This window comes from Triticum aestivum, chromosome 5D (assembly GCF_018294505.1).
Source record: "Triticum aestivum cultivar Chinese Spring chromosome 5D, IWGSC CS RefSeq v2.1, whole genome shotgun sequence".
Classification (NCBI taxonomy): Eukaryota; Viridiplantae; Streptophyta; class Magnoliopsida; order Poales; family Poaceae; genus Triticum; species Triticum aestivum.
In genome coordinates, this window is record NC_057808.1 from 316,117,579 (window position 1) to 316,128,695 (window position 11,117).

Below are 11,117 nucleotides of genomic sequence, written 5' to 3' on the forward strand. Positions count from 1 at the left end.
GAGTATCATATTATGATGTAAGAGCAACTCTAGCAAACCCTCGACCCGCAAAATAACCACCAAAATGTGGGTTGGCGCGAAAAATCCCGCCCGAACAGACCCCGCAAACGCGGTCGGCCCGTAAAAATTTTTGAGGGGCGCGACAAAAACTTGACCCCAACCCACGAATACGCGGGTTTGCCCCCCCCCCCCCCCCCGCCCCGTCGGTGCCCTGCATATAGCGGGAGCGGTTAGTGGGGAGGACATTTCAGCCCACACTTTTCCCCACCAACCACCTCCCCTCTCCCCGTCGCCGGGCCGCCGCACAAGATTCCGACGAAAGTAGCCGGGGGGAGCACGCCGAAAGGCCGCCACACGCACGAGGTTGCCCTCCACCCCCCTCCTGCGTCGATGGGTCGGAAAGTTGTGGATCTGCGGCCCTTCATCGAGGGCCGTCGGATTTGGCTTTTCCGGCGCCTGTGGCTGCGCCAAGCGATGGAATGGTCGGGGAGCATCTCGCGCGGCCCCGGCAAGGTCGCATACCTCCCCCCCCCTCCGTCGCTGATGTTCGTGCACTCCTTAGTAGAATCGAAGACAATGATGCAGCTGCATGTGCAACAAGAGAGAAAGCAACGTCTACTTTCGAACCAAAGATGAAGAAAGAAGAATGCAAAATCAAGAATCCACAGATCAACAACGAATGCATGGAGAAGATATTATTCCAACTAGTGGGAGCAGTTATGGAAGTTGGAAATCTTCTAAAATGCATACTTGTGGTTCTTGTTTTCTTTGGTCTTACTATTCTAGCAAAGATTTGGTGATGTCTTATGTATCCAATGTTGTTGAAAAAGCAAAGAAATGCATTATGTTGGATCAAATTAAGGTGCAAATTTAGGTTTTTCGGGCCGGGAGGAGCGGCGCCAGACCAGAGCCCGCAAAGCCGACCCGTAAAAGAGCATATTCCGTAAATATTTTTTTTACGGGTCCGTTATGCAGGGTCTGCATCTGCGGCCATTCGTGTCGGCCCGCAAAGCCGTTTTTCCGTGAACTGCAAACGCATTTTTCGGACCGGCAGGATGCAGGGTCTGCTAGAGATGCTATAAGAGATAAGCAAAATTGTATGTAAAATAGATTGGGCCTTGTTTGCCACCATCCAGCCGTGTTGAGAACAATCAGCCTTGTAGTAGCTGACAGATAAGCTTGCTGACAACTACGTGTATGTAAAAAGATTGAAACTTCGCCAAAAGGATGACACATACACTTGATAAAGGATGACACATACACTGTATACAGTCACGCCGTCAGTATTGTCACTAACTTTTTGCGTGGCAGAGATGTAAAGATGTTATGTCATCCTCTTACGGTCTTACCCCACAAACGCGTTGTAGACTCGGTGCATATGTCCGGCTCTACAAACCCAGATCAGCAGTTTTGAAATCCCATGCGGCAGGTGCACCGGTCCACCGTGCCACTTTTCCCGCATGCAGTTACAGGGTTGTTTCCCGTATATGGCTAATTTTTGTGGTCCGCACACATACCGCGACCCCGTCCGTTCCCCTCATCTCTCATCTCTCATCTCTCACGCCTCTCGAGACCTAGACTAGGGTGCCGCCGCCGCCGCAACCCCAACCGGAGATGCTCCCTCGGCGGAGGGCTTTGACGCGCACGGCCGTGTCCCGCCGGCTTCTGCGCCGCGTGTGGCCCGAACACCGGCCATCCTGCGGAATCTCCCTGGCTTCTGCGACGCCTGTGGACGGAGGAGGGGAGGCCCGGAGCGCCGGTCATCCTTGCGAATATCTCCATGGCAGAGACGGTGCAATGGTAGCTGACTTCTATGGTCGGCCTCTGTCGACGTTTGACGGCAAACTGGTCTGGTGAGTTGATCTGACTGATGGGAAGTACGGTGCATCGCCGCCCTGCTCCGGTGACTGTTCTCCGTAGACTCCAGGCCGGCAGTATAGTTTTCGTAGATCTGCTCGAGGAGCATCCCTCTATGGCGTTGACCGCCACAGATCTGAAAGTACCGGTGGGGGACTCAGATCTGCAAGGAGAGACGTGCGGATCTCCACTACTAAAGCCATGGCAAGTAGCTCGTTGGGTCGAGCGTTGGAGCGACTAGTCCAGACTAGTCTGGGTGTTCGAGTCGATCGACTCAATTTGGGAGGGATAAGTTATCAGCGCTCAGCACACGGGAGGGAAAAATTGCAACCCTCCACAATCTCCGCCTCACCTGGGACCAGGCCATCGCCGCCAGCCATTAACGGCCAGGAACATTACGGCGCCCTCCTTCCGCTGGTTCTGCTCCACCCCTCTGCTGCTGTGCTCCTCCCTGGATGGACTCAATTTTTATTGTATATATTTCATATTAGGTATTAGTAGTTGAGTACTGTAAGTTGAGTACTACAGTACCATGTAGACTAGTCCAGCAGTACTCTAGACTAGTCACGATTGGTCTAGGAGTCTCAACCTCAGATCGACTACTCGACTTGTAATGCCTGAAGGTAACTAGCATCATGGTTTTTGAGTCGCTGTATAGTCGCCGACTAATCGCCAAGTCGTTTTCCAAAAATCAGGGCGACTCGCGACTTATGGCGACTATACAGCGACTTTCGTCGACTATACGCCGAGCCGCAGGGCTCGCGGCGACTCGCCAAGTCGCGACTCAAAAACCTTGACTAGCATAATTAACCATGTAATTGGTTGTTTATTATATCCTCACTGTTATTATTAAAATTCAACTCTTGTTTTCATCTTAGCTCTACTTTTTATATGCCTATGAATCTACAACTTTGCAAAATAAGCTTTTGGAGATCATGATATACAATTCTAATGTTTGTCAGAAAAAAATTAGGTTAAATTGATGGCTTTGAACTTGATTATTTCTTATTCATGTAACTAGTAGAAGTAACTACATAGCTAGAGAATTGTCCACACAATTGTGTTGCTATTGTAAAATTATCATAAAATGTATAATGTTTATTATTGAAAATTTAATCGTGTTGCATGCCTATTATTTCATATCATTGCAAGAATAACTTTTTGTACTTTTTTTTTCAGTTTATGATTTTGGGTACCTATTTATTCTCTGTTGATAAAACATGTAGGTTTTCCGTTATCTTCCTTTATGTGTTTTCTCTGGGTTGATGATATTTGTTTTTGAATTTTGTCCTTTAGTATGTTATTATTGTGTTTTTCCTTTTTATCCAAACGGAAGTGGCGTAATTGTATTGTTCTCCATATATTTCTAACTATTGTTATTTATGATTTATTATTACCCCTTGTTACATAAAAAATTCAGATGACCTGGAGGCTGGTTTTAGTTTTGAGCATAAGGGAAGTATATTTCCATCCTTTCACGTGTGCAGTTGGCTAGATATTATACTACCTTATGTTTGTCTTGGAGATATAGTTGGATATGTTATACATCTCTACATATGGTTAATCTTAACTGTTGTAATCTGACTTTATGCAAGTGCCAAAGGGTGCAACTATGGTGCAAAGATTTACTTTTGTCTCGGTTGTTGATTGCATCTTTATCTTCCCAATTTTTGTGACATTCTTTTGTCGTCAGCAAATGGAGAAATTTGATGTGAACGCAAATGAAGTGCCTTGATTGCAGTTCTGCTTCCCAATTGATAACAAAACCAATTAGTAGAAGGACTGAAATTCATATAGTATGCATGGAGTTTTACTTATGTTCCCGCTTTCTATTGAAAACTTTTTTCATATGGCTATTCCAACACAATGTTTCTATGCAGGCATATATGAGGTGTGTTGATGGCGTTTCCCTCCCAGTCACCTGCAAAATATGTACAACTAGACAAGGTATGACCAATATCTTTGATGCACTGTTCGATTTGATAGTTGGACTTTTCGCAAGATTATAGGGAACCTCTGCATCATTAGTACTCTAAACAAGTGATGAAGGTTCCATTTAGAACAAGATAGGGATTCCATACTTTGCAATCACACATGAGGCAAGAAAAGACCAGCTCGTTCAGACATATACAAGCAGGACATATGACAGACAACGATTAGCTTAAGCTTATCCATTTGAACAGCTATATGCTGAAGCTGGTCCATACCCAGTCTCGCAAATCAACCACCATGTTTACGTTCTGAATTGATATTTACATGCATAGCTTACAATTCCAACTTCTACTTAAGGATATTTTGAAGTTTAGAAATCCAAGAGAACTGATTCACACATCTCCTGTTCACTAGCCACCGGCTTTATTTTGGATGCGGACATGGTCCTCTCAGATTTCAACCTGTTGAATGAATCATCATTTACATGTTAGAACGGCAAAACATTGATCATATGCAAATATTTTGAATAAAAGATTAATGTTTAACTATGCGTGGAAGTATGCTATATATTTGTATATCAGCAGCAAGCATAACACACTTAGTACTCTATTGATACCAAAGAAAACAATGGTAAGGACAAATGTGATACCCCATAGATTTAAGCGAGTATTTTTCAGAGAAATAGAGTTCACAAGTCAAGGTAAACTAGATTGGGTAGTGTTTGTGTCTTCCTGTCAAATAGGATTGTAATTATCTGAAACATCTTTTGAATAGGCTATACCGGAACTAGGGAGCAAATGGAGCGGGCCTATCAGCTAAGCCTCTGGCTTGCCCCGCTTACAAATCCTGCTTAACTAATTGCTTCTGTCTGAAATACACGGTGCTACTGTTTGAAGTAGATGTGCTAGTAGCCTACTACTGCTTCAGAACGAAATAGTAAAGTATAGTGGCATATCTTGCTGTGCGAAAATCCTTGTTACCAGTTATTATTATAGTGGCAAATTCTGATGCCCAAGTCTGATAAACAAGTGACAATTGTTTATTGAGTACTGTCTTAATATTTTCTACCATGTGTTAGTAGATAGATTATGTCAGACACTCGAGGGAAATTCGGTCAAAACGATGCAATGAGCTAGTGAAAGCTCAGATGGTTTTCAACACGCAGTAGAGTACATGGTGTTGAGTAAGATTTATATTCCTTTCATTTGTGATGAATTTTATACATGAAAGAGTGTGCACTTCTAACAGTAGTGTATTTGTTCACACACACTCACTGTCAGGGTCATGGTTAGCGCATACAGTGGGCGCCACATCATAGGATTAGTGTGTTTTAATATCTATATGTTGCATCTTACTGGTGGTCGAGTTTTGACTGTAACAGCTACTGTTACGTGACTTGACTCTTTCCGTTTTGCTCCAACTAGTCTGAGATGACCTTAGAACAGAGCAAGTTAGCTTGACATGACCTTGCAAACAGGCTGATGATATTTATTATAACTAGCATGTCATGCACACAATGATAAATAGCCATGAACAATGTATTGCTGCTTAATTTAAGATGCAACATATCTAAATATGAAAATCCAGCGTATTTGCTTAGAGGAACAACATTTTTATGTAGCTCCTCCATGACAATTGTTGCTGGTACAATGTTTGTTTTATCTGGAAGGTGTCATCAGGGGCTGATTTGAAACTAAACCCACCCTGATGCACTACTTTCCCATGGCTTAAAAGTTTCATTCCACAATATGAAGATTTGCTAAACAAATAGTGTATTTTGGGACAATGCTTGATATAACGATGAAACAAAGGACACAAATACATGGTAACAACCGAGTGCCTTTTGAAAATATACCAAGTAACCAATGCCTATGATTTTGGAATATACACCATCAACTTAAAATTGGCAAATGGCATTTAAAATAGTCAAATGAAATTTTTAACAAGCTAAATATATTCATATTAGCTCCTAGAACATTCCATCTTTTATGGACATGAAATATGCAACCACTTGAGAGGAATAATTGACTAACTGAATGCAGATTGTATATAGTCGCTTAAAGAGCAATACAATGAGTCAATGCCAATTACTTAGACCACTATTGAATTAGGAGTTGGTAAAATCCTAAACCATTATAAAGTTGGCAAACTTTGGTCTTGTACCCACATATCATGGATGGAAACAATATTTATCACCAAGGCATTGGCGACTTGGGGAATCAGATTTGAGGCCTGGATTGAGGGCCGACTCACAAGGGCGGCCGACTTTGATTTCAGAATTTAAGCATGGCAGCAAGGAGCCAAGGGTCAGGTGGGTCAGGTGCACAAGGTGCCAGCATCGCTGCTGAGCTCGGTGGCCGCCGCGAGGAGGCAAGGGTAGTCGCGTCGTGGAGATGGGAACATTGATACAATTAAAGGACGATGCTACGCTGATGCATGACTGAAATGGATTTATTTTGTTGAGCAAAATATGATTGAAATAGATGGTGCATACTACATAGCAGTGAAAAGAAATCTGGACCCTGATGCATGTGCATCTGGCCGTTCCTGGGTGTCATGATGGCAGGAACTAAGAAGACACATTGTATAAATCCCTTGTATTTGGCTTCATTTGGGCATAATTTTTTAAATTAGTATCAGCAACCCTTCTTTCACTTCAATTTGACCTCGAATGGATGTCTGAACCCATGGATTCAGACGCTTCAGCGAAAAGAGAGCGAGAGAAAGATGGAAAGGACTCCGTACCTTGTTCTCAGTACGGAGGGGGCGGTGGTGGCTGCGTGTTGGCGGCAGCCCTTTGCTTCCGTTTTCCGATGGACTCCGCCAACTCGTCCGCCCGTGCCTTCTGTAGGTTCTTTGCGCGCTCCAAAGCGGCTGCCTCTAGTTTCTTCTCCGCCTTGCACGCTAGAACGTGGGTGTTGAACGGCACCATGCTCTCGAAGGTCTCTGGGCAGGTGGCGCACTTGAACCTCTTGTCCGGCATCTTGAGCTTAGATCTGGGGCGGCGCCGTCGCTGGAGGAAAGAGTGAGCGGGGTTGCAGGCGCTGGCTGGCGATGGGGAAGAGGGGGTCACGGCCGTATTTTTATTGGGCTTGGGCTTCTTGGGCTTAGGGGGTGCACCAGCTTGGTAACTAGTATATTATTCTAATTATTTCACAAATTCGATTACTACTCGTACCCCTTTCATAACATAATACTCCCACCGTCCTAAAATACCTGTCTCAACAGTACAAAGTTGTACTAACCTTTAGACACTTATTTTAGGACGGAAGGAGTATAATACAGTGTATTTCAATTTTGACCTTAGTAAAACTATGTCTAGTTTAATAGAAAAATTAACAAACACTTGCAGAATTAGTTACCCATTTTTTAGTCTAAACACACACCATTTTTTTTTGAGAGTACGCAAATTGCGTATCTTAGCTGTATAGAAGAGAGATGACTTTTTACAAGGTTTTTATTGCCAGGTTACTACATACCAGCAGCAGGCAACGGAGTTCCAACAGAAACTCAAACTCCTACTCCCAGACTATACTCTAAATGCTAAAATCAGCCGCTCCTCTCCATTCGACTAGTGTCCATAGCCGCATTTCCTCTTCGATGATTGCTACCAGATCCACGGCGGTACAGATTGAAGCTCGATTGCCAAACACCCGAGCGTTCCTTTGCTTCCATAGATGTTTGGTCGCATGATTTCTAGCAGCAAGCCACCAAGGTTGGATGTGGTCACACACACACACACACCATTTATTGATCATAAACAAGATTCATGGGGGTACAATTTAGGTCCGGAGGATTAAGGAGCCACAAATGGCGTCCTAACGATAAGTGTAGCTACTCTTGTTTACATTTTGTCCTCCCGACTGACCTGCCCCTCCCGCGTTGCTCCCGCGAGTGACCGGGGGCAGGGGGACCCGAGCACCGTCGGGCCCGAGCCTATCCTTCCACCTCTCCTCCTCGCCGCAAGGCAAAGCCTGGTTGGCGTCGACGGCGGCGGGAACCTCTCTCCCCTCAGCGCGGCACGGTGGCGCGGCCTAGGGCGTTGACGGGGGGCTCCAGTGTGTGCCGCACTCTCACAGTGGCCTTGGGTGGCGTGTGGATGGCGGGCGGGCACGTCCGTGGTGGCTGGGTGGCTCGATCTGGTTCGGCCAGATCTGGCCGCTGGCGTCCCGGATGGCATGGGGCTGCCCGCCGGCGACGGTTGTCGGCCCTGGCTGGGGGTCCCGTCTGGTGGCTGGAGCTGGCCTTGACTAGCCATGGCTGGCGTCCTGTTTGTGCGCTGTGGGGGCTCGGGGGTGCATGGGCTGCCGGCGCCCGCGCGACATGATGTCTGAGGCTTGGTGGCGGGGTGCGGGTGGCGGTGGATACCTTCCTTTTCCTAGGTTTTAGCCGGCGGCGTGCGACTTGTGCTCGCCAAGAGGGTTGCGACCTAGGGTTTGTGCTCGGCGGACCGAATCTGGGCTCGAGCCGGATCGAAGCTCTTGCTCCGTGTAGGCGAGGTGGGGTTTGGTCCGGGGTGTGCTCACGGGTGACGCTCCTACTCTCCTCGCGGGTGTGGTGGTCAGTGGTGGTGGTCGTGATGCAATTGTGCTTGTGAGCGGATCGACGCCAGTGGCCACAAACATGTCGTCGTGTGTGCTAGCTTGGGCCAGGGCTTGCTCGCCGATGGCCGTCGGCAGTCACGGAGTCATGTCCCCCCAACCACCGGGATTGGCTGGGGATGCAGGTGTAGATGCCTCCTACGGTGGAGGCGCCTACCCATACTAGGGAACTGACACTAGGCTAGGAATAGAGGGTGTGCCTCTGTTCTTTTTACCGCGATTGAGTGTGTTGTGAAGTGAGCGATGGACGGTGTCTCGCGATAAGGATGCTCGGGAGGCGGCCTCGGATCGCGGTTCGCATGGTTTGTTCGTCGGCGGGTACCATTGCGGCGGTGATGGCTCTCTTTTCCTAGTTGTGTGTGGGTGACGGGAGGTGTAGTGATGGGTGGCTCTGGCGTGCTCTCTATCATCTCAGGGGTACGGGTGAGTTGCAGAGCGAAAGCTCCGCGTCTTGGCGCCGACGACTGCGGCGCTCATGGGTGTCGTTCTTCTTGAAGACATCGACGTCATTCTTCTCTTCATGCCAGGACTCCTGGTGAAGACCTTTGTCTGTTGTAGACTCGACAGTGGCGACGCTCTACGCCATTCTCCCTCTTAAGGGCATTGTCGTGGAGTTCAGGTGTACTAGGTTGTTGCGTGGCAGTGTTTTTAGATCTTTCTGTGTCTGTTGTTGCTTGCGTAGTTGCTTGCGTTCTACGTGAGCCGATTATCCCAGGATCAGCTTTGTAAGAGGGCGACCTCATCACCTTGTATCGTTTGGCCGCGTTCTTCTGCGGTTGTTGCTTTATATATAAAGCAGGGCGGAATCCTGTTTGAAAGATGGCATCCTAACAGAAGTCGTAATTTTTTTCCGGGAAGCAATGCTTTTTCGCAAGAGGCATAATATCTGCTCGCACAACCGTGCTTCCAAAAAAAAAACATAGTATATGCTTGAGAAACACATATTTGCTTATGTGAGAAGCAGATACTTTGCTTCCGTCAAAAGCATAGCCTGTGCTTTCACGAGAAGCACAACTACACTTCTCGAAAAGGCAAAAATACAGCTGTGGTTGTGCTTTTCCCTTTTTCCGCAACTTCTGCTTCTACGGTTGTTTTGCTCACAACTTATGCTTCCCCAGAACAAGTGAATCGCAACCGTGCTTCTGGGCTCCGGTTTTTGGTGTTTATTTTTCTTCGGTTGTTTTTTCTGGTTTTCTTTTATTGGATTTTTTGTTTTTTGTTTTTTCTTCAGTTTTTTGTTGAAGAAAAGTTCATCAAAATCTATTCACATGAGATCTAGTTTCAAAGATCTTGACATGAGAATTCCAATAGTGAAAACGATTTGGTATTTGGATGCATGGGATAAAACACTTTGAATAAACGAATCTATGAAAAAGGGGAAAACATGCAGTGCGCCAGTTGTCAGCACCTGAGAAGATTGGGAGTGATGGGTAAGCCTTAACTAGTGATTTTACACCTTGTCGGGTTGCCGATGCCCCTATGTTGGTTTTGCCCTGGGCAATCAGTCCGACCCATGGGACTCACAAGAAAAAAGACTGGACGCCTTGTCGTTCAAGATAAGGAAGTTGGAGCTGTGTAGGACTCCCCTCCATCGATGTAGCCGACTAGCTTGTGTAATCCTAGCCCCCCGGTATGTTATTTATGTTGGAAATATGCCCTAGAGGCAATAATAAATTGGTTATTATCATATTTCCTTGTTCATGATAAATGTTTATTATTCATGCTAGAATTGTATTGACCGGAAACTTGAATACATGTGTGAATACATAGACAACACAATGTCCCTAGTGAGCCTCTACTAGACTAGTTCGTTGATCAAAGATGGTTGAGGTTTCCTAACCATAGACATGAGTTGTTATTTGATAACGGGATCACATCATTAGGAGAATGGTGTGATGGATAAGACCCAACCGTAAGCTTAGCATCAGATCGTTTAGTTTATTTGCTATAACTTTCTTCATGTCAAGTATTTGTTTCTTAAACCATGATATTGTGTAACTCCCTGGCATCAGAGGAATACTTAGTCTGTATCCAAACGTCACTTCATAATTGGATGATCTAAAGATGCTCTACAGGTAAAGGGATGGTAATGGGTAGGGTATGGGCGGGTACAACCTCCTTCCGCCCAAACCCATACCCATAGAAACTTTCTATACCCACCCACTTCAGCACCCATGCGCATAAACTAACACCCGTGCCCATACCCATCGGGTATCCTATACCCAATGGATACCCGGTGGGTAAATTGTATAACATTTAAATTTTTAGAAGGTAGAGAAATGAGTTTAAAAATCAAGTGATGATGGGCAAGCAGTATAGCACAGACACAACCTCCTCATGTGGGAGGACTCTTGGAGGATGAGCAACGGTTCATGGGATCGCTTGATCGTTGGACAACAGTCCAACAGAGAAGAGTCGATATTTCATCTTTTTGAGGAGTCACATAGGCCGTAGGAGGAGTGGTGAGCAGGTGATTACGGGCCTATGTGATATGGACGGTTTAAGGAATACGAGATTTAGGGTTGGGCCATAGGATTTGTATGTTGACCCACATGTCATCGGAACTATTTTCAATTTTTATTATTTTCTGGGTATCCATTGGGTTACCCATGGTCACAAGTTCATACCCATGCCCTACCCATATATTTTGCGGGTATGGATGCCCATTATCCGTGGGTACAAAATCTCTACAAGTCCTGCCCATGCCCGTTGTTTTAGGGTAGGGTA

The 11,117-nt window shown here is 45.9% G+C and overlaps 1 long non-coding RNA gene across 2 annotated transcripts; it reads left to right on the plus strand.

Moving 5' to 3' along the window:
* The first annotated feature begins 1,472 nt into the window (after positions 1-1,472).
* Positions 1,473-6,443, plus strand: LOC123121437 (uncharacterized). 2 transcript variants are annotated; one of them, XR_006459719.1, is made up of 2 exons: positions 1,473-3,804; positions 4,564-6,443. It is a non-coding gene; the product is annotated as an uncharacterized lncRNA (long non-coding RNA). The 2 variants fall into 2 exon arrangements; XR_006459718.1 differs by having other exon boundaries at positions 6,067-6,443.
* The last annotated feature ends 4,674 nt before the right edge of the window (positions 6,444-11,117 follow it).